The 23,232-nt window shown below is 37.7% G+C and overlaps 1 long non-coding RNA gene across 3 annotated transcripts in view; it reads left to right on the top strand.

Moving 5' to 3' along the window:
• The window catches only part of LOC109269487 (uncharacterized), a 172,099-nt gene that overhangs the window by 78,504 nt on the left and 70,363 nt on the right, over nt 1-23,232 (top strand). For all 3 annotated transcript variants that reach the window (XR_008419891.1, XR_008419890.1, XR_008419889.1), the window contains one exon: nt 876-1,031. This is a non-coding gene — a long non-coding RNA (uncharacterized LOC109269487). The remainder of the gene's footprint in view (nt 1-875; nt 1,032-23,232) is intronic.

The raw sequence follows: 23,232 nt of genomic DNA, 5'->3' as shown, positions 1-23,232 counted from the left end.
CCTTCTTTTAATAGATATATAACAATTCGGAAAGTAATTCAAGCGAATAAAACATTTTACAATGTTGTGAAAGGGCAATGTTATCAAATAAAATGAGATCTCTATAAACATGTCCAAGCTATGTCTTTAAAAGGAATCAGTATTATAATAGAGTTAGTGTTATTAAAATATAAGCCTCATGAGTATTTTTGATGTACATTAATTTTTATTGTTGAATAATAATAATGCTTTGTATTTGTATAGCTTGCTATGGTTTTATAGCCTGTTCGTGTGCATTAGATCATTTTCATCTTCAGGTATTACTACCAAAATTTTGTTGATGGGAACCATAAGCTTCTATGGGTTAAGAAATTTGCACATGGGGGCGCTTGGGTGGCTCAGTCGGTTGAGCGTCCGACTTGGGCTCAGGTCATGATCTTGCAGTTAGTGAGTTCAAGCCCTGCGATGGGCTCTGTGCTGACAGCTCAGAGCCTGGAGCCTGCTTCGGATTCTGCTCCTCCCTCTCTCTGCCCCTTCCCTGTTCATTGTCTGTCTCTCTCTCTCTCTCTCAAAGATGAATAAACGTTAAAAAAATGAAAAAAAAAAAAAAAAGAAATTTGCTCATAGCAACAAGCCACTGTTATTGTTATGTTATTGTTGTGATTAAATTTGGAAGATTCAGATAGTATCCTATATTTTGTCCTGTGTTGTCATGCGAAGGCCCATTTTTAGTCTTGAGAAATTTTGGACATGCTTTGTCTATCAATAAATCCAAATCCAAAGACCATTTGAAAATGTTTTAAATGGAGGGTCATTATTTCCATTTAAATCCATAAACCTTTATTTGGAACACTGCTTTTCATTTTGTTTTGTACTTTTATTCCCCTTCACTTTAGAGAGAGAGAAAGCGAACGGGGGAAAGAACCAGAGGGAGAGAGAGAATCTCAAGCACAATCAGTGCAGAGCCCAACAGGTGGCTTGATCTCATGACGCTGGGATCATGACCTGAGCCAGAGTCAAGAGTCGGACGCTCAACCAGCTGAACCATCCAGGTACTCCTGAAACACTGCTCTTTAAATAACACTTTTCATTTTACATTTTCTTCTGACTTAGAAATGCATTATATCATGTCTATAAGAAATATTTACTGAGATACGTACTAAATTTATAACCTGTCTTACACACCATGCTGAAATTTCATTCCTTAATCGTGTAGGAAATCTTGGATTGGGCACTGATACTCAAGTTTGGGGAACATGTAAGTTTGGTTTATATCTCACACCAAAGAACATTCCATTTTATGCTGAACTGGGCTGGGCGGGGGGTGGGGAACCTTCAAGATAAGCCAAATGTGACTACCAGAACAAATGATCTTTTCACCCTTGAACTATCTTGTCGCTCTTCAACTAAAAGAAAAAAAAATGTGTAGCCGTTTGTGTGGTAGCCATAATGTTGAAAAAATGGGGCAAAAGCATTTCTTTTTGCAGAGGGTGTGTGGTGGCACATATTTACTTGCACTTGGCAGATTATCTTATTTTAAATGGATTCAACAGTCTGTGAGGGGGCAGATGTTCATGGCAACAAAAGGAGGACAAATTAGACGAAGTTAAAAAGGGAGCATACGGGAATAAATACAACACATGATTATTAGCCTACAGAAGTGCTATAAGAAATAAAAACTTGACATGAATGAAAAAGCAGGGTGATGGTGTGGATCAGGGAAATAGGAAAGGAAGCCCAAGTGGGAAGATTTTGTGAAGTGAAAAAAAAAATGTATCTGCCAAAACTTCAACATCTCAGGAAATACTTTTTAGGATTCCATTCTCACCCACGTCTTCCCCCCACCCCCCCAGCATAAAAGAAGGATGTAAAGTCAAAGTTCAGTGTTCAAACTTAAGGATATAAAGATTTCTCCATGGGTTGACTCTGCCAGAGAGAGTGCCGAATTGCAACGTTTGCCCCTGTAACATTTTCAAGGAACAACAAAATTTAGCACAAGGGGTTGAGCTTGTTTTTTGCTGCACCTATGCTGACCTACCTGTTACAGAAGTTTCCGTTGGAAGGTTAAAAAGGTAGAGGGAAGTAGAATTTGTTGTGAGTTTGCTGGAGCATGAAAGAACATTGCTTCATGAGTATTTTAAATGGTCAGGGCTAAAGATGGCCCTGCTCAAAAACTCAGCGTGATGCAAAAGTGTAGCCAAATGAAGTGTGCAATTAGGATGCTTTTGAAGACACTCTGTGATATTGTTGTGCTGTAACAGCCATTGTGTTGTAATTACTGCTGATTTGCTCACTGTTGTTTTGAACCTCTTAATCCCTTGAAGTATCCTGCCAAAATTAGAGTATTAAAAGTGTGATTCAAACACACTGAAGATTACAAACAGCTTAGATTAGGTCTCTGTGAGGCCGATATTGTCAAGTCAGTCATCCGATCCAAAGACAGAACATGAAAGAGAAGAATGACTCCACTCTTTGAAGAAATAGAAGTGAAACATTTTCAGGAGCACATTAATTTAATTTTTCTGAATTAAGATCAAACGGGCCCTCTCGGTGAGGTAGGTAAGACTTTGCCCCCAACACTCCACTGACAGTGATCAGCTTCCCGATGCCTCATCTGCGAATATACATTAACATCGTGGATTAAAAACAGGACGGGGCTCTTTTGGGAAATACAGTTGTTCTCTATCTCCACCCCTAGGACACTAGAGAATAGTCTTCATTTTAGAAGTATGTAGCTTTACCCAGTAGAGAAATTCCCGAAGAGTTATTTGGAAAGAAGTTTTTGTTGGTAAGAGCATTTTTGGAAGCATTAAAAAGGCCACACTGAATGTAAAGCTACGGTAAATTCTAATTGCCTTTTGGACACAGCTAGATTTTCAGATGCTACGTTTATGTAAAGTGGAGTGGCCCTCTCTGCAGAACTCTTAGCAAAAGAGTTAATCCTGTTTTCTCAAGTGCCTAATTTATCACAGAGTTACCTTAGGCACTGGGAGCATCTGGCTCAACACGTACATATTTTTCAAGTACAAATTAAGGACTGAGAATGAGGCCAGGAACACGCTGTTGTAAGCCGCAATAGGATGGACTCACCAAGAGGGAGAGGCATAAACATTGCCTCTGATTTTAATAAGGATGAAACTCCATGTATCATTAACAATTCTTCCTTCAGTGTCTTGAAAACCCTCCGTCATTATATTGGAGCCCTGCTTAATATTCTGCACGTGTGAACCAGTTTGGGTTGAGGTTGCGTTAAGCAGGTGGGGCATTAAAAATAAGACTCCTCTTTTATTAAGATGTTTTGAAAGAAAGCCTGCTTTATGTGACTTATCCTGCAATATGTCAAGAGAGGTATCTGCAGACCCACCTATGTTGACCTCGTATGATTTTCGATGGAAGACTAAACGGCCACTTTGCTATTTCCTCTTCATTAATAGTAAACAGTCATTTCATAGTCATTTAGAAATGACTGTTTACTATTACATAATCATATTGATTGTCCATCTCTCTTTACTTCTATTTTTGAAAAATCAAGCTTAATTATGATCAACTGGATGGGGAGGCAGGGAGACTGAACAAATCTTTTGTGATTGCTTTATTTTTTCACGAATTCTCAAGAGTAGCCACAACAAGTTGAAGAGTGTTGGGGGGAGGGGCAGGAAGAAATGTAATATTTCACTGGAAGCTTTGATGAGAGAAAAAACAAGGTTACTGCTTATAGAATCCAGCTTTCTGATGTTACCTTAACTATTTGGATAATACATGTGTCTTTAAATCAGAAATAATTTGCTCAGTGGACTGAAAGACTCTGTCTGTTCTAAGCACAGTTAACAGGCATATGCCCTGTTGTCTTGGGAATGTGGGGAGAGGCCTATACATCATGTTTAAGTGCATAAGACCTGGATGAAAAGGCTTCACGTGGAGAATGGCAATGCCATGACCATGTATTAGCTCATGTTGATACGCGGGGTGACCCACGAGCCAAATCTCTGTTGAATAGCCTCCACATCTAGCCTGACATGAAGAAAATTTCGCTGTGGGAAATGAAACTCTAACATCTCATTAAAGATATTTGTTCTTGTTCTAAGGTCATAAAATAAGGAGGCTATGGGAGACACCAAGACAGAATATTTTTCAGGGGTAGAATGACAGGGAAGACAACCCTGCCTCTTACTCTGCATTATAAAGGCATCTGGCCTCCAAGGTGACCAGCTTGACCTTTCTCTTGAGTACTGTCTGATTTTTTTTTAAACAGCCCTTAAAAAATGCCAGCATGCAAATTGTACATAAAATATTTAAAACATGAGTCCTCACTTTGAAAAGGTGAATTAATGAATTCATCAATCAAAACTGCAAAGTTCTGAAAACCTCTAATTTACTCTTGTTATAATTTAGTGGGAAAAAGGTAGCCTTCCTCTGCATAGCTCCACAGAAATGTAATTAACCTTTGCTTTTGATAGAACAGGTGGGACAATTGGTCGAGTAAGATGATAAATAAGATACACACATACATACGCGCACACACACTCCTGACACACAATCTTATAGGGTTCTTCCTCCCCAAATTATTGTGAGGGTCAAAATTTGAAAGTGCCTGTGAACTGTAAGTTACCCTGTAAAATCAGGTGTTGGGATAGTCGTTTTTAGATAGAAAGATAGATGCACAGAGGCAGACAGATATCAAAATGTTTATAGGACATTATATCATTATTTCTGTTGTGGAAATTGAAGCATTTTTGTCTTTACTGAACTTCCTGATGATTTTTTTTTCTCAATTAACATGCATTTTTAGGAAATAAAACAAAAGGAAAGATCAATGTTCCATTATTTTACCAGGAGGTACCACATGTATCATGGCGATGGCATCATACGTTCAAGTGTAAGAATGTAGCACATGGTCTGACAAGTTGGAGTGCTTCCTTGGGGGCTATGGGTCAGAGTATTTGGAACTGAGACTGCTCATGATGTAGGTCTGAATCAGTTCGAGAAAGCAGAGGAGGTAATCCTCTTGAAGTGTGTAGATTAAAACAGGACACTATTAGCTCTTCTCTACCTCCCACCTTCCAGGTTAGCCTCCTTTTCTTCCTGTTTCTCGCTAAAGTTCCAATTTTCTCTCCTTCGCCTAATGGACTTGGAGTTCATTTATAGCTGATGCTAGCCTATGTTCAGGCTTGACAAGAGCTCAGGAGGAGGGCAAAGGCATTTTGTATCACATGGACCCTCTGATACAATGCAGAGAAGGAAGATTTACTCTTCCAATTTTTACAAGTTATTGCCCCTTTAATTAATTTTACTTCCACAGGTGAAAATGGATGTACCACTTCTGGGAAAAGAAAAAAGCCCAATTAATAGTGGTATATGTCATTACACTCAGAAGAAATGAATATGCCTCCTTTAACATAAAGAGCTCATCTATTTCTGTGGCTCTGATTTATTCCTAGGTTTCTTGTCTCACTCATTAAGGAATTTTCTAGACCACTACTGTTCATGCGTCTATATGTGTGCATGCACATGTGTCCCAGAATAGAAATATAAAGAATTTAATATTCTTTTTTTCACTACAAGTATAGTTTATATTTCAATATAAAACTTAATTTGACTAAGCAGCTAGGATTTATGCATTATCTAAATTCGTTTGCTTTAGTGGAAATAACTGAATTCAGATTGGAGTTTTAACATGTTCCTCTTTCTCTGAGTACACCCTTTCACCAAATGATTATGTGCTTAATAAAAATATATATGTATTGAGGGAGATGGAAATATTTTAATAGAAAACAGCATTAAAATTTCCCTTTAGAAAAAAAAAAGCCAGTATAAGCCCAAGAAATGTCTCTTGTTTGGGGATCTGGTTGTATTAAAAAGGACTATAAAAATGAGTATGTATATGTATATATACATATATATAGGCATGTGTGTGTGTGTGTATATATATATATATATATATATATATATATATAGGCATGTATATATGTATATATATATAAAACTTTAAAAGGTTATGTGTGTGTGTATAACTTTTATTAGGGTTAGTTGTGTGTGTGTGTGTGCGTGTGTGTGTGTGTGTGTGTGAGAGAGAGAGAGAGAGAGAGAGAGAGAGAGAGAGAGAGAGAGAGAGAGACTGTATGATAAATTACACATTGGAAAGGTCCTGGAACCATTCTCATTTCCCTCCCATCCCACATATACTTTTGTTCTCTATTTTCTTTGTTTTCGGAACAGGTATTCACTGGGAGACATTGTTTCTGTCTTGTGTTGATTAAAACTTTTGTCTTCTTGTTTTTAATCGGTCTCTGCACATTGACTATGAGGCTCAAAATGTGATACAACTGTTTTTCTAGAAGGAGTGAGCAAATACAAGACTGTGGATTAGCCTGCTTGGTTTCCTTCTCACACGCACACAAAAGCAAATCTTCAGTTTTATTATACCTTATAATCGCTCAGACAAAAATGGTCAGAGTGCCATGAGTGGTGCGTTTGGCTAGCAAGACAGTTTCACGCAGTAATGAGATTTCCCCCCTGTAGGAGGGCTATGAACTGCTAATTAGCATCTATGACCTAATATTCTCTAGCAACCAAGAGTAATAGCAGTAATTTCCAGTTTTATGCAGAGTACAAGTCTCCAATATTACCAGCACTTCTGTTTCATTTGTAATTAACTGCAAGCAATTATTACAGTCAAGAAAGTATGTCCTCGTGCTCCTAGGTAGTAAAATAAAAAGAAATTATGTTTATAAAACTTATATATGTGTCATGCTGACTGACTGGAGTTCTTTGAAAGCCCTGAGGTTACGTATCTGTCAATTAAAGTTTCCTTTTTGTCCACAATGGTATCACGCTTCATTTTAATTTGTAACTTTTAGTTTACCATGTAATTCTTTATTCTTTGCTTGGAAGCAAACATTTATTAGATTTTGTTTTGAGTTCATAGGGAAAAAAAGGAAACGTTTAAAAGCTTAGTAAGGAGGGGGAAGATGTTGTGATATTAGCTGGCAATGTGTTTCAAGAGACTGGTAATGCATACGTCTTAGGTGGGGATGTAGTAGGCACAGGGAAAGTGGTTTATGAGGTGGAAAGAAAGGACTTTTATTTGAGGTTTTCCCATGAAAGTCATACTTCTGTGAATGTCAATAGAGTTGTTCTATAAAAAAAATGACATTTAAGATGATTTCTTACTGAAGGAGAGGGGTAAAACCTTATTTATCTAGAACTGTGGAAGACTGTAATTTTCTATATGAGTGATTTTTTTCTCAGCTAATTTACCTCTTAATGCACCAAAACTGTATTTTAAATATTTTTGATGTGCATTTTCTGAAAAAAAAAATTAATCTCATGCTTTGCCTCATTTTCTAAGGGCCTACCCGCAGTTCTGGAAGACCCTCTGTCATGCAACAAGGATGTCAGGGTGGGCGGGTACAGTTGGGGTTTTAATCTCCACTCACCACATCAAGAACAGCTCTGCTTGTCTGCCTTCTGCGCTGTATTGGCTTCCACCTTTGACCCAACCCAAAGAGTATAATTTGTGGCTCAACCTCAGGCTTAAAAAATTCTCTACCTTAGAAAACAGAATTTATATACAAATATGTATGATTGAATCAGTCGAGCAGGGTCATCATGATGTACATCACTCATTGTACTATGCAGAAATACGATCGTGTGATCAACATGTAGAGATTTGCACTTTTCCCTCACACTGAATTCACAGTGTGGAAGGACTTGTTCAAGCTTTAGTAGTGGTGGTCGTGGTGGTGATGAGGATGAGGATGATGATGGTGATGGTGATGGTGATGATGATGATATTGCTTTCACGAATTTGCTACCATGTACTCTGTGCCAGGCACTCTTCTAGCCCATTTTCTACAGAACTTAGGTGAATGGTACCTAAAATGCTAATGATCAGGGATCGCTACCAATATGACAAATGTCATGATTATTTTACATCCGAAAATGCAGACTTTGCTCACAGAATCTTTACAAAGAACACACAGATACCAGGGAAAGGAATTTGGAATCGCACTCGTGCCTGTTTGATCCCATAGCGTGTATAACTATCAGGTCCTTCTGCCTCCCGAGTATGGTGGGGTATAAGAAAAGGAAGCAGTTTTCACAATTATGAAGTCCAACTTCCTTATTTTATAGTTGAAGACACTAAAGATCATCGTGTTGAAAAAGTGGCACTTCTTGCATCCAATCTCCAGCTCCCAGGGCCGGGAACGTTTTCTAGATGGTTTTGAGCATGAAGCCTTTGCTCTATCTTCATTTCTCCTGCCATCAGTCTCTCCTCCCTCCTGAACTCATTTCTTGAAACTGCTCTTTCAGAGATCAGTGGAATCTTGCTCTTTGCCAAATGACTCTTCTCAGCACTCAGTTCTTCTCCTGAGGTATTTGGAGTAGTTCACATTGTTGACCACCCTCTCTTTTTGTACTTCTTGTTTTTATCTCTCGACTATAACTTATCCTGGCTTACCTGCTCTGTATCAGTTATGTTATACTGCATGACAACTCCCCCAAAAGTTAGCTTAAGACAGCCATTTATTTCACAATTGTATAAGTAGGTGATGTGGGCAGTGTTTGGGTAGGCAGAACCTCTGATCTCAGCTGGGCTCACTCATGTATCTGTGGTGAGCTTCCAGCTTGGCTGCAGGATGACCTATCCAAGATGGCCTCAACCAGAATGGCCTGTCTCTGCTGTAGAAGACCTCCCGTCTTCCAACAAGGCAGCCTGGACTTGCACACTTGCCCGCTCAAGGTTCTGAGAGTGAACATATACTCATGCAGTGCCTCCTAGAGGCAAACCAGGCAAACCATCACTTCTGCTGCACTCTGTTTGCAAAAGTAAGTCCAAAGGTCAATCAAGATTCAAATGAGGGGCAATAGACTTCACCTCTTGATGGGAGAGGTACAAAGCCACATCGCCTGTGGCGCAGCTGTAGGTAGGAGGGAAGGAGAACTGGGACATTTCCTGCCACATACAACAACCTCCTTTGCAAGTTGCATTGTCTTACTTGCCTTTTAAATACAAGTTCAGGGGTGCCTGGGTGTCTCAGTGGGTTAAAGGACCTACTCTTGATTTCAGCTCAGGTCATGATCTCACAGTCGATGGGTTTGGGCCCCTCCTCAGGCTCTGCATTGACAGTGTGGAGCCTGCTTGGGATACTCTCTCTCACCTTCTGTCTCTGCTCCTCTCTCGCTCACTCTCTCTCAAAATAAATAAATAAACTTAAAAAATAAATAAATAAACATAAGTTCAACTCGCATGTTACTCTTGCCCTCTTTCCCTCTTCTTTCACCCTCTCCCTTTCAACCATCACATCTATTACCATGGCTTCAGTCATCACTTTCTCATGGAGGACTCCCAAACCTCTATATTCGATGTATACCTCATTCATGAGCTCTAGATTGGGATTCTCAACTGCTTACTGGAAAGGTACCTGGTTTCCTGCATGTGCCTTAAATGCAACGAGTTCAAAACTAAAATCTATATGCTCCCACAAACCTGTTCCTTTTGTCAGCTTTCAATCTCTGTCATTTATGTTATTTCCCATCTAGCCTCCTAACCTAATGAGCTCAGAATCATTTTTGATGCTTCTCTGTTCTGCCAGCCCCACTTTAATCAGTTGTGAATCCTGGTCATTCAACCTAAGTGTTGCTCAGGCTCCTCTTTGTTTATTTCTAATAATGTCCTGATGAGATATATTGTTACTTATTCGACTATTTATTAATTTGTGAATTGTCCTTTACTTCTTCACATATAAAGTCTAACAAGACAATCCCACTGTTATCAGAATAGTATTTCTAAAACACATATCTGTTCATGCAGATCTCTTTGTAAAAATACTTCTATAGCTTTCCATTATCTGGAACAAAAGGAAAGTCCTCATTCTTGGAGACTGGGTGTTCTTGGAAACCTGTAAGGTCAAATATCATAATTATTTTAAGTATCATTGTTATATCCTCAATCTTCTAGCGCCCTGCCTGAGTTGTAATAGTTACTAAATATTTGTTAAATAGACAAGTAAACAGATGATGGGTAGACCCACTAGGCAGTGGAACAGCAGTCTGAGAGTTCCTATGTGTTGCCTTAGAGTAAAGGAGCTTCGAGATCAATAGGCCTGGGTTTAAGTCTAGCTCTGCCACCTCCCAGCAGTGGGCCTACGACTATTTATTTAATCAGTTTGAACCTGGGTTTCTTTGTCCTAATAAGAGATAATTATAGTTAACATACAGAGTTGTTGTATGATTAGCGATAACATATGTGAAACTCCTATGTCAAGCTCCTTTTAATACATAAGCATAATACTAATTATCTCCATCATTATCCTCAGTCCAGGCAAGGGAATCATCAATTTCAGGTGTGACAATATGTGGCAAGGATCCATCCATGTGGTCTGGGATTTAAACTTGGTGGGACTCAAAGGGCAAGATACTAGCCAATCCTAAAAAACAAAAACAACAACAACAACAAAAAACAGGAAAACAAAAGAAATCTAGGACTCAGGACAGAGAATCCCAGCAGGAATTCGGACACAGAGAAAGAGAAATTGGAACTATCTTGGAGGATAAAGCCATAGGGGAAGAAGTCTAGGCATCCAGCTTGGGTAGAATCTGAGAGGACTGGGTTGTTTCATTTTGAAATGACAAGCTCCTCACCTGACCTATCTATCCCCAGAATCTGGACAGGAATGACTCTACAGAAGTATCAGAAATATATGGTTCTCTCTGCAAATCAAAGAGGTTTAGGGGACAGAGTGCACAACTATTCCTTCTCTATGTAAGGTCTTCATTGAGCTGTCACTGTGTATGTTTAAGAGATCATAGGATCCACACTGTCTGCAGATACACAAAAGAATCAGCCGTTTCATAGGCATATTTTAATTTTGATCTCTTTTTCTCAAAGGTGACCTTTATGTTCGTTTTCATATTTTAAAAAGTTTACTTTTCTTCTTTTTCTAGTTACTAACAATGTCATTCTTCTTAAAAATAGGCACACAGCTCTGCTTTTTTTGTTTTTCTTCTGCCCATCTACATGCCAAATTATATAACCATCTTAAAGAAATACAGAATAATGACATCTCAAATAACCTCCAAAATTAGTGTATTTTTAGATAATATATAATAACGTAATATCACTCATAATGTTATACTTGTACCTTTACTTATGCCTTATACTTTTACGTGTAATGTGTTCCTAGTCATAACCTTTGAAATAGGGAAGGAAGGCATTCCATGAGAGAGTTGATTTGATTACATAGTACTTACTTCTTCATCCATCTTTTTAATCACTTTAAAAAATCTCCCACATCTGGATGGCAGTTTGGTTTCATCTTGTATTCTTAATTTTGATTGATAGCTAATGGATACCTAGAGCAGAGTGTTCAGGAGAATTGGAAGGCATTGTCCAGACCCAGGAGCAAAGAGTGCCACGACTGATTAGCAATGTCTGCTACGGAGAAGTGAAGGGGGAGGTTAGAACTATTTCAGTATATCTGACAAACCTATTGCATATAATGATATAACCATTTTCTTCCTCCCACTTGTATCAGTAGTTCTCAAATTACTCATAGCTTTATAGGTTTTCTCATCCGAACATAGAAAGTCACTATTTCTTCAATTGTCTCAAGCAGGGTACATAATTTGTACCACACTAGATGCATAGTTAAGTTTATACATACACTGGATAGTTTAGAGCATTAAAGCTTATATATCCCCAGGCTGAGAAAAGCTGAGGGGGTCTAATAAGTAACTCAAAGGCTGACACACACATAAGAAGGAACCAAGAGGGCATAATTTCATGCCCAAGAGGGCATCTATTTGCATGTCGACCAAATCAGTCTCACTTTTACAGGTGTGTGTGTGTGTGTGTGTGTGTGTGCATTCATGTGTGCACCTGTACACACACTGGCATATTGTATACAAACATACAACACACAGACACAATTCAGAATTCATTTGAAGAGAGTATTCTACAGCTTTAAAAATTTCTAACTCAACAAGTTTGAAAACAACTGAGTAAGATTTTTCTTCTGTCTGACTTTGGAAGTTTATTCTTTTTCATTCAATATAAATTTCTCTTTATTACGTGAGATGAATTTAAATGCTTCTGAATTTAAGATCTTGCAATTATGAATTTATATCTTGCTATTAATTCCTCTTTTCCACCATGAGAATATAGAAATTTCCTCTGAATGTCTAAGAAAATGTGTAAGATAGAAAAAAGTATCAACTTGAGAAAATAAAAACTAGATTGTGTAGTCTGTAAGAAAATCAGGCCTATTATATCATGATTAACAGAACTCTGGAATTAAAGGGTTGGATGTAAATTTCCATTTTCACCTTAGCACCTGGACCCAGAAACAGCTGTCCCTTTAATCCTTTAGAAATCTCCTCAAATAGTGTTTCCTTTTCCCGTGTTGTGTGATAGCTGGTGTGATTAATATAATTTCAGCAAACCTGTAATAATCTGAGTGTAGATTTTGTGAATTGTGTCTAGCAGTGCCTTCAGCTAGATTAAAGCTATTTGAAGCAGGATCAGCTTTTTCGGCACTGATCATTTCAATGCCTTATAAATAATTAATCACAAAAAAACCCTACATTAATGCAACCCTTAAATCATAAATTGGGACCTAGCAGCTAAATGCATGCAAAGTTCACATTCTCTAAGAAATATTCATTTTCTCACATGGCTTATTTTACACAATTTATTTGCTCTATATTTAGAAGCTCAATTAGCAGCCCAATATCATATGCACCGTGTGGAAAAAATCCTGTTATTATAAGCACCCTGCATTGCATTTATTTATTCAACAATTATTTACTAGGCTCTGGACAAAGAGTCTGTGGAAGTATGAGATGGTCATGGTCACAGGGGCTTTATAGCATAGCACAAGAGGCCAAGTTGAAAGTAAATAAAAAATAGTCATGAGAAATTGTGATCAATGCTATGAAAGATATAAACAATTCACAAAAAGTGGAGCAGGTCCCTTTGGACATGGTTGAAAAGTGCTCTCTGAGGAAGTGCTATTTGCTCTGGGCCTTGAATCTCAGTATGTCCAAGGCCCCCAGGGAGAGGGTGAAACTTGAGCTAACTCTGCAGACATGTGTTCAGACCTGAACATAGACAGGGGAACCCATTGCTGGAGTAACTGAAATGAGCTGCTTTTTCGGTTTTAGAAGATTCCTGCAGCAGGAAGATTATGTGTGAGCAGGAACAGAAAAGAGAAGACTTCCTAAGTGGCAGTCGCAATAATTCTGGCCAGTGGGAGATGTAGAATGGATCGCTGTGGTGTTTATCCAAAAGTCAGAGTTGATCAGACTCGCGGATGGATTGTGTGGGAGGAGGTGGAAGACGTGGTGAGGGAGAGGAAGGGAGTAGGAGTAAGCCCTCTGTTTCTGCCTTGAGAGAGTAAGTGGATGATGGTGTCATTTACGAAGACAGAAAAAAAAAAACCTGAGCAAAAGAGGGCTTATTGAGAAAATTGTGAGTTCTATTTGGGTAGAGTTAAGCTTGGGAAGCCTGTGAGACATCTACATGAGATTTGGAAGAGAGAGTCAGATAGATGGAGAATGCTCTAGGTGTGAAATACAAGTTTGTGAGTCATCACCAGTGAGATGCCATTTAAAGCCATAGCACTGGGTCAGATCGCTGAGGAAGAGAATGGAGGAGAGAGAAATGGGTTCATAACCTAGCCCAAAGGACACCAATTTTTAGAGATGTGTTTGAAGGGAGCACTTGCGAGGGAAAAGGGAATAAGAAACCGGTGACTTGGGAAAGGTACCAGACAGGTGTGTTATCATGGAATCCAAGCCGAGTGTAAAAATCAGAAGGAAGCCCAGCCATGGAGAATAGTGCTAGGGAGGCAGGTTAAGCTGATGCCAGCAGCGTGCTCACTGGGTCTGGCAGCATGGGAGGTGTTCATGCTATTGTAAAGGGCAGGGTCGGTAGAGTAGCAAGCACCATGTGACGAAAATGATTGAGTAAAGTTGGGGGATCAATGGGTCAGGACGAGATGGTTAACAGCAGCTTGAGTGCATTACTTAAGAAAGGGGGGGTTGTGGTGAGATGGGTTCCAAAAGACAACTTGAGGATTGGTTTGTGATGAGAAGTTTGAAGACTCTCCCACCACCCTTCCCATTGATTCTCTTTTCTCAGGAAAGTGGGAATTCAGCTGAGGAGAGAGAATGATGTTGATACTTGTGGCGAGAATAGAAGGCTTCTCTGATAAACCATATTTTCATCTGGATATCCACAGCGGCAGGGAAATTGTCTAAGAAATCCTGCCGAACCCACTTGTGCCGCCAGTGACCCGTAAAATGACTGGACAGGGCAGAAGGGGTGCTAGGTCTCATTCTTTTAATTCACTGGCAGGTAATGTTTTACATTTCAAAATCAAAATGACAAAGATTGAGAAAACAGCCCAATTAATGTATCTCTAAAGTGAAATATTTCTGACTTTCAAATATCAGATTTAGAACTGAATTCTAGAAAGGGTTTGTTTCTTGATTGGGCTATAAAGAAAGAGCTAGTCACTTCTATTTAAACACTGAGTATTATTTGGCTCAAGTTCAATTCCTAAGCCCTCTGGAAAAGTTACACAGGTCTTTGAAGAAGAAACAGCTTTTTTTTTTTTTTTCCAAAAGAACTGCAATTCTGCTAGAATGGTTGAAAGTGATCTCAAACATTTCAATGCAAATTAATTTTTATACCAGCTCTAGGCTTTAAAGGAAATGGGGGCTGAGGGAAAAGAAGAGTGAAGGAAAAGAAAATTACTGCCTCCTGACTGCAAAGAGATCATTATTAGGCCATTGTGCATGGTTTTACACACTCCTGAGGCAGGGCTCCAACTTCTGCCTACATGAATGTGTGAGGAGCTGACAAGCATTCCGTCTGATAACTTAAACTAATCTATGTAGAGCAGAAAGACACATGGAGCCCAAACTGATTTGTCTTGTGCAAATAGAGAACCCTAGTAAGCAAAGGGAAAAACTGTGGACAATCACACGACCCAGACTTAGAATCATGAGCAACTGTGACTGAAGAAGAGGTAAGACTTTAAGTGTTTGTGAAACTTTGCTCAAAAGCATAACCAGAAAAGAAAAGGTAGATTATTCAATAATAAATCATTGAAATCTGATCCAGAGTACCACATTTTACCTTTGCTTTGGGATTTCATATTATGTAAATATGTAAAATAATGTTATGACTGATTGTCAATCTGGCTCATTTAAATAATGATTTTACAGTTTTATAGAAAATACATTATGTTAAAAACACAATTAGCTGAACTATTTGCTCTATTCTTTTTTAATTTTTTTTTAATGTTTATTTATTTTTGAGAAAGAGACAAAGCATGAGCGGGGGAGGGGCAGAGAGAGAGGGAGACACAGAATCGGAAGCAGGCTCCGGGTTCTGAGCTGTCAGCACAGAGTCCGTCACGGGGCTCAAACTCACAAACCGCAAGATCATGACCCGAGTCGAAGTCGGACGCTTAACTGACTGAGCCATCCAGGCGCCCTTCCTCTATTCTTTTTGTACCGTACAGGAAACTTAGCTATTTACATTATGCCACAAACATTTGTCAGTACTATCTACCATCTCCCTGATATTTGAGGTTTAGGAAATAGAACAAAGTGCCTTCGTAAATCTAAAAGATGTTTTTCATAGGGAACTTTCTGAAGAAGTGATTCCATTTGGGCCTCTGATATAGGCCCAAACCTTCTAGCTCCTACTCTCTCTTTCTATAAAGTTACAGTTCTCAAATTCTTATGGGTAAGATTTTAAGACAGCAGTAAAAGCAGGGTTTCCCAGGGTTTTCTGCATCAAGCCCCACGCCCAAACAAACTTCCACAGCATAATCACAATAATTTTGAAAAATTAGCATCTATGTACAGGATCTGAGGCTACTATCAATGAATACAAACAGCACTTATAATATTCTAAATGTATGCCTGGCATTCTGCTGTGTGATTGAAACCACTCACCCATTTTTTCGAAGTACTTAATTCAGTGGCTTCATGCTTATATATCTATATGTATATACTGTATATAAAACAAAAGTACAGATTTCTGATTCAACTGCCATTTTTGTACTGTTTAATAACAAAACTAATGCTTTAGGAAGCCCCTGCCTTGAAGGAGATGACAATTTTTGGATATGCAGAACGGGCCTAGTAGCGTTTTTCTTCTGCAAAGATTTTAAGGACCAAGGACAGTTACAGCACATCTGTTTGGATCCAGATTACAAATAAGTTTCACAGTTTTTGCTAAAATATATGAATCATTATTGCCCAATTATAATAGCTGAAATGTAATTGAAGAGTATTAGATGCTGGCTGGAAAGAATAAATTCCCACTTAGCCTATTCTCTTGAAATCAAACATCAAACCTAAAATAAAATCTTTTTAATTTTTTCCAGACTCCAATGGTCCAGGACAGAATTAGAACATGACACTATATGCACTGTATTCAGTCCCTCGATACACGTGGGGGAAAAGTCATATGAGGAAGTCAAAGGGAATTGGACACTGAGTACTCACTTCCTTTGGAGAGGCAGGACCCTGAAGCCTATTGTAGGAAGGCATCCAATCCTGGGTCTACCTCTGGGCGTGCAATAGTAGCTCAGGGAGGGGAAGGGAGGGCTAGGCCCAATCCTGCGAGGCAAAGCAAAATATGGCCCCAAAGGTCCATGTCACCGCAACGCTCAGGGTCAGAGGAGGGGTGTTTTGGGTATGGAGAGCTGGGAGGCAAATTAAGTTGTTCTCTGTGAATTTTATTTCATTATGAGCTAAGGAATATCAGAATCAAGGAGAAGTAGTTAGAAACTTACTTTCCACCTTCCTATGAATATGCTAGATCTCAGCTGGGCTACTGGCTACCTTGACCTAGGGATGGACAGGTGAGAGAATACCCAAAAGATCTAGCCAGAGGGAGAACACATAGGCAGACTTGCTTCCTCATTAAAAGATACTGGTAGGTAGGACTGAATCACCATTCTCATAATCTAAATGAGCTGCAGTCCACTTGTTGTGTGCAATGAAAATAATGAGGATAATGTATCTATCTTATGGATTTCTATAAGAATACATAGTGTATATAAAATCCTTTGTGCATAGATGTTCTATCAAGAACTGCTATTAGTATTCTCTGCTATTAGTTATTCTCTGATTCTCTGTTTGTGTTTAAGAGTTTAGAAGTGGTTACCTCCACAAACTTCACCATTCTGGAATCGAGCTATTGAAGTTACCCTCTGAGCCTCCAATTCAAGAGCAGTCTCATTGCATTTGAGAAGGGAAGGATAATATGCAGATGACTGGGTACTCATTGCAGAGAAGGGATGGATAGAGAACTAAAACTTCTGTCTTTTTTGGGAAACAGTAATTCCCCATCAAGAATTGAACAATCTTGGTCACAACATTAGAGTCAGAGTGAAGTGAATACCCTTGGGAACCTGAACAAGTTTTAGCACAACCGCATTAAGCACTTGGTAAAGTAAACCTAATTTCCTCAATCAAATGAATCTCACATGGTCTAATAGCCTCCTCTGCAACTGGTATTGTTGATTCACATGAATGTGAAAATAATGGCTTGAATCCAAGAACCCAGAGGACAATGATTAGTTCTCTAAAGTTAAAGTGATAATCAAAGGTCTTTTCAAAATGCTCCCTGGTCTTCTTGGTAAATTAATTGTAGAATAAAAAAGAATGGCAGTTAAATTTGGAATTTGATCACTGCTAAGTTGCTTGTATCGTGGTGACTAGCCTTTGTTCACAGACACTCGTCTGTGTATAAAATAAGAGGTCATATCAGGTTACGTCTCTTGCCACCTGGTTCACTTTTGAGTTTTTGAATTTATTAAAGAGTTAATGCAGGAAGACCTGATATATAGACTTTTACTAGAAATACTTACTAAATGAGTATTTAACTTAGGAGAAGTTATTCTCTTCCATAAAAAAAAAAAAAGTATCAAAGACCGTATTTCCTAGGTATTGAAAAATCTGGCCATGTTCTAGGTTTAGAAAATGATTAAATACTAGTTTTTTAAATGTTTTGGTTTTGGAAAGTTGCCAAATGGGTTTTGCCAAACACATTTTTCTGTCATTTCACAACCCATGTGTGTGTTTTAATGAATGTGTAATCCGTATGTTCTGATTCACTTAAACTTAACTTGACAAAATCTGTTTTAAGAATAATATGATTTCCAAGAAAACTTTAGAGCTGTCCTAAGAAGATACATCTTTAATTTTAAAAAAGGAGTCATAGTTGATGATGAATAAATGGAACTGATCTATAAATTTGGAATACAAATCTAAATATGTGATCCACATTTTAAATGACTTGTAACAGCTTTACTAACTCATGCTTAGTGAAATAAATAAGAAGATTCAGCTCTGAGTTATCATTATGCTGTGTAAAATGGAAGGTAAATAGAAACATGGTGCATCTTTCCACTTCTATTAAATGTATCAAGAAGAAGGATAGCAGTGGTGAAAAGACAGAAAAAAATTCAGACTTATGCTCCTTTTTCATGGCATACTCAACCTCTAAAGTACCTCCCACAATAATTTACAACCAACATATTTTTTAAAGTAAGATTAACTGAAAACAGAGATTGGCTGAAGGTAATGTACAGTAATGCAAAAGGAATGTGCTCCAAGGGGAAAATTCAAGTGCCAACTCAAATCCGAAATGATTCTGGGATCCACAACAAAGAGGAACTGAACCTGAGGAAAAGAAGGACCACCTAAGATAGTCGCAGGTTGGTAGCAGCCCTGAGAATACAAGTGAAGAAAACACAGATTCTCACTAGATGAAAGCATTCCCTAGTTAGTCCCTCCCAATTTTTACATAATAAATAGTGTGATATAAAAAAATCAATGTACCTAGAAGGTAAAACAAACCTAAAGTTATACACAATATGTGTTCATAACTAAAACAAACAAACAACAACAACAAAACAATGACATAGGAAAGCAAGCTACGGGGGCATCTGGGTGGCTCAGTCAGTTAGGCAGCAGACTCTTGATTTTGGCTCAGGCATAAGCTCACAGTGTTGAGATCGAGCCCCATGTGGGGCTCTCTCTGTCTCCCTCTGCCCTTCTGCCCTGCTTGCTCTCTGTCTCTCTCTCTAAAATAATAACAATAAAAAAGCAAGCTATCATAAATGAAAATCAACAGAAATGATAAATAACAGGTTAGATTCCAAATCACTTTGGCTATTGAAAATATCAAATGTAGAATAACTACATGTAAAGAGTTTAAAGAAACAAAAATATAATTTAAAATAAGCAATTAACATATTCTCAGAAATAACCTAGATTATTTGAAAAAGAACCAAATGGAAATTTTAGAGGTAAAAAATAAAACCAATGAGAGAAAAGCACAATGGATGTATAAACCAGTCAAATATATAGTTAAGAAAGATATTAGTAGAATGTTGCATAGAGATACAAAAAGATGAAAAAATAAAATTTAAAGAACATGGAGGAAAAAAAGAGAAACCAATGTTCTGTGTCAAAATGACATTGTATTTTTAATTTAATTATTTTTTTTAATTTTAGAGAGAAAGAGGGGAAGAACAGGGGAGAGGGACAGAGAGAGAGAGAGAGAGAGACAGAGAGACAGAGAGACAGAGAATCTTAAGCAGGCCCCACACTCAGATCAGAGCAGGACCCAGGGCTCAATCCCATGATCCTGGGATCATGACCTGATCCAAAATCAAGTCAGTCACTCAACCGACTAAGCCACCCAGGTGCCCCTATTTTAATTTTAAACTTATTTTTAAGATGGAGAAGTAATAGTCAAAGAGATAAGAGTGATAACTTTCTAGACTAGGAGATGTGAATCCAGGAGAAACAAAATGAACAACAAGCTGGGTAAATAAAAAATTAACTCGTACCTAGTAAAGCTTCAGAATATCAAACACAAAGGGAAGATCCTTAAACTGTCCAAACAGAAACTTAAATAACAGTGGAAGGCCAAGAAAATGAGTGATATTTTTAAGTTCCAGAGAGAAAACAATTGCAGATTTAGAATGTTGTACCCAGCAGAGATTGGAGTTATACAGCTGTAAACCAAGGAATGCCAGCAGTTGCCAACAGTCATCAAGAGCTAGGAGAGAGAGGCATGGAAAGAATTCTCCCTCAGAGCCTTCAGAAAGAAACCAATCCTGCCAACACCTTGATTTTGGGCTTCTTCAGGCAGACCTGTGAAAGAATAAATTCATGTTCTTTTAAGGCATCAAGTTTGTGATAATTTGTTATGAAAGCCCTAGGAAACTAAGATAAAGTCTCGGCCAGTAAGAACAGAAAAGGAAATTAGGCAGATAAGAATTAGAAAGGAGGAAATAGAACTATCACAGATGATGTGATTGCCAATATAGGCAAAAAGCTAAAATAATGTGCATAAATTATTGGAATTAGTATGAGAGTAGAGCAAGGTGGCTAGATAGTAAATTAATATAGGAAAATCAACTGCATATCTATACACTGGAGAATAAAATTAAGTTTTCCCATTTATTATTATACAAAGAAATAACAAAAGATAAACAAGAGCTTCACAGATCTTTTTTCTTAATTTATTGAAAACATTAGAGAAACCTAAATAAATATTATTCATAAATAGGAAGACATAATGATATATCGATTCTGCCCAAAGTGAACTATAAATTCTATATAATTTCAATCTACATTCTAATGGGATGTTTTGAGGAGCTTCTCAAATTTTTCTAAAATGTGAAGGAAGACTAAAGGTCTAAGAGTAGTCAAAACAAACAAAAAAGAAAAAATAAGGATAGAAGATTGGCCTACCAGATATCTATATCTGTCTGTTGTAAGACCATACACAGTGTTTGTCAACGAGTCGTGTTATCAATGAAGTGTTTGGAAATGGTGAAGGTGGTCATGATTTTCTTACGATGATTAGGAAAACGCTTTTCATCAAAGATTAGCATCTTGCAATGTGTGAGACAGTCCTGTGTAACAAAGTCCCACATAACATTGCTCAAAATGCCCAGGGCTTTTTGAGATAAATCCAATTTTTCTAGTATTACATCATCTAGTAATCAAGACAGTGTAAGATACCTGTGGAAACTAGATACATTAAATAAGTGACATTGCAGATCATTAAGAATAGTCTATGCAACAAAACATACTAGGACAATCCAGTAACCTTATGGAATAAAATGTCATTCACATTGCATTTTAAATAAAATCTTTTAAATTACTGAAAAACAAAAGTTTCCTGATGTCCCCAAAGCACTAATTGTAAAATAGAAAAACAGATGACCATAAAAAAATTTTTAACATTTTTTTAGTGTTTATTTATTTTGAGAGAGAGAGAGAGACAAGAGTGAGAGCAGGGGGAGGAGCAGAGAGAAGGAGACACAGAAACTGAAACAGGCCCCAGGTTTTGAGCTATCAGCATAGAGCCCAATGCAAGGCTCAAACCCACAAGCTGTGAGATCATGACGTGAGCCGAAGTCAGACGCCTAACCAACTGAGCCACACAGGTGTCCCGATCATAAAAAATTTTTAAATGGGAGAAGACTAATAAGCAACAAACTATTAGTATCTGTAGCATATAAAGTATTTGAATCAAGGCAATAAGAAAAAGATAAGCAACCTAATAAAAAAACAGGCAAAATAGAAAAGAAGTATTTTACAGAAGATATATAAATGACAAGTAAGTCTACAAGAAATGCTCAATCTTATCAGTAACAAGGGAAGTGAAAATTAACAACCCAATGAAATTTCACACTAAAGTGGCAAAAGTTAAATCTGGCAATATCAAACATTTGAAGAATGTGGAAAAAACAGGAAAAAAATCTACCACCATTGGGGATGTAAACCACTTGGAAAGCAATTTGGCATTATGTTCAGCTTTGCCACCCACTACATATATAAAACTGAACATCCTATGAATGCTTTTAATCTGATGTTTTTTATGTAATTATTTCATTTAAAGAAATTTCTGGTTAAGTCTTGTTGGGGTGCCTGGGTGACTCAGTCAGTTAAGTGTTCGACTTTGTCTCAGGTCATGACCTTATGGTTCTTGAGTTTGAGCCCCGCGTCAGGCTCTGTGCTGACAGCTCAGAGCCAGGAGCCTGCTTCAGATTCTGAGTCTCCCTCTTTAGCTGCCCCTGCCCTGCTTGCGCTGTCTCAAAAATAAATAAACATTTAAAAAAGTTTAATAAGAAAAAACAGTCTTGTTAAATTTATTTTATGATCCAGTAATGACTTCTAACCCATGGTTTGAAAAAAAAAATTGTTCTATAGAATCTTATTTGTTATCTTGGAAACAGGATAATTCAAAATTTTCATAATGACATTATTTACAATAGATAAAAATGGAAACTGACAACAATTGGAATATCCATCAGCAGAAAGAGATAATTAAATTGTGATCTATTCAGACAAAGGAATATCAGGTAACAATGAAAATGAACTATTGCAAAACATCAATGAACCTTAGAAATATTATTTTGAAGGATTGAGGCAAGACATGGATTAATACATACAATATAATTTTTGTAAAGTTAATACAGAAAAAATAATCTAAATTGTATGTAATATACATACATGGTTAAACTTTTAAAAGGAAAGAAAAAACAACAAAGGAACGCTAAATCCAAAATTCAGAGTAATGGATACCACTAGGGGCAAAGCAATGAACTCAGAAAAGTATGCAAATGGCTGCAATGAAATAGTTCTTAAGTCAGCAAGTGGGTTAATTTCTATTCATTTTATTACTTTAGTTACAATTGACCCAAATATGTTATGTATACACCAAATACTATAGAATGAAATCTTTTTTAAAAAAAAAGCTGAAAAACAACCCTTTAGTAGTTTAAAGTTTTGAAATGTGAGATGCTATTGAGGTAGATGCTAACATACACTTCTTAATTCCCATGAAATAAGTAGTGGATGGCAGGGGAGAGCCATGCAAGAACTTTCTGGCAGGTTTATTGGATTCTGAATGAGTTACAGAAGGAAGTGTACCTCCTGGGACACTTTAGTGTGGGTTTGACAGTCATATGTCTTCTGCGGTTTGGGAGTGGTCTTGTCTAAGGCAAGGATTGATGTTCAAGGGATGGATTAGATGCCTCTTTGATCCCCTTCAGCACACGGTTCTTGGTGTTTCAGTCCTGCCTTGACAACAGCACAGCCTCAGTGTCTTCCTGTTCTACCTTCAACAGTCTGCCAGGGGCTGCAGACATTCTATTTTTCACCGAACAGTATCTCTTGGACGAAACATTCATCAGAGGA

The sequence above is a fragment of the Panthera pardus genome, unplaced genomic scaffold (assembly GCF_024362965.1).
Source record: "Panthera pardus isolate Hobbes unplaced genomic scaffold, ASM2436296v1 HiC_scaffold_7, whole genome shotgun sequence".
Lineage (NCBI taxonomy): Eukaryota > Metazoa > Chordata > Mammalia > Carnivora > Felidae > Panthera > Panthera pardus.
This window is presented reverse-complemented; position numbering and strand designations above follow the sequence as displayed.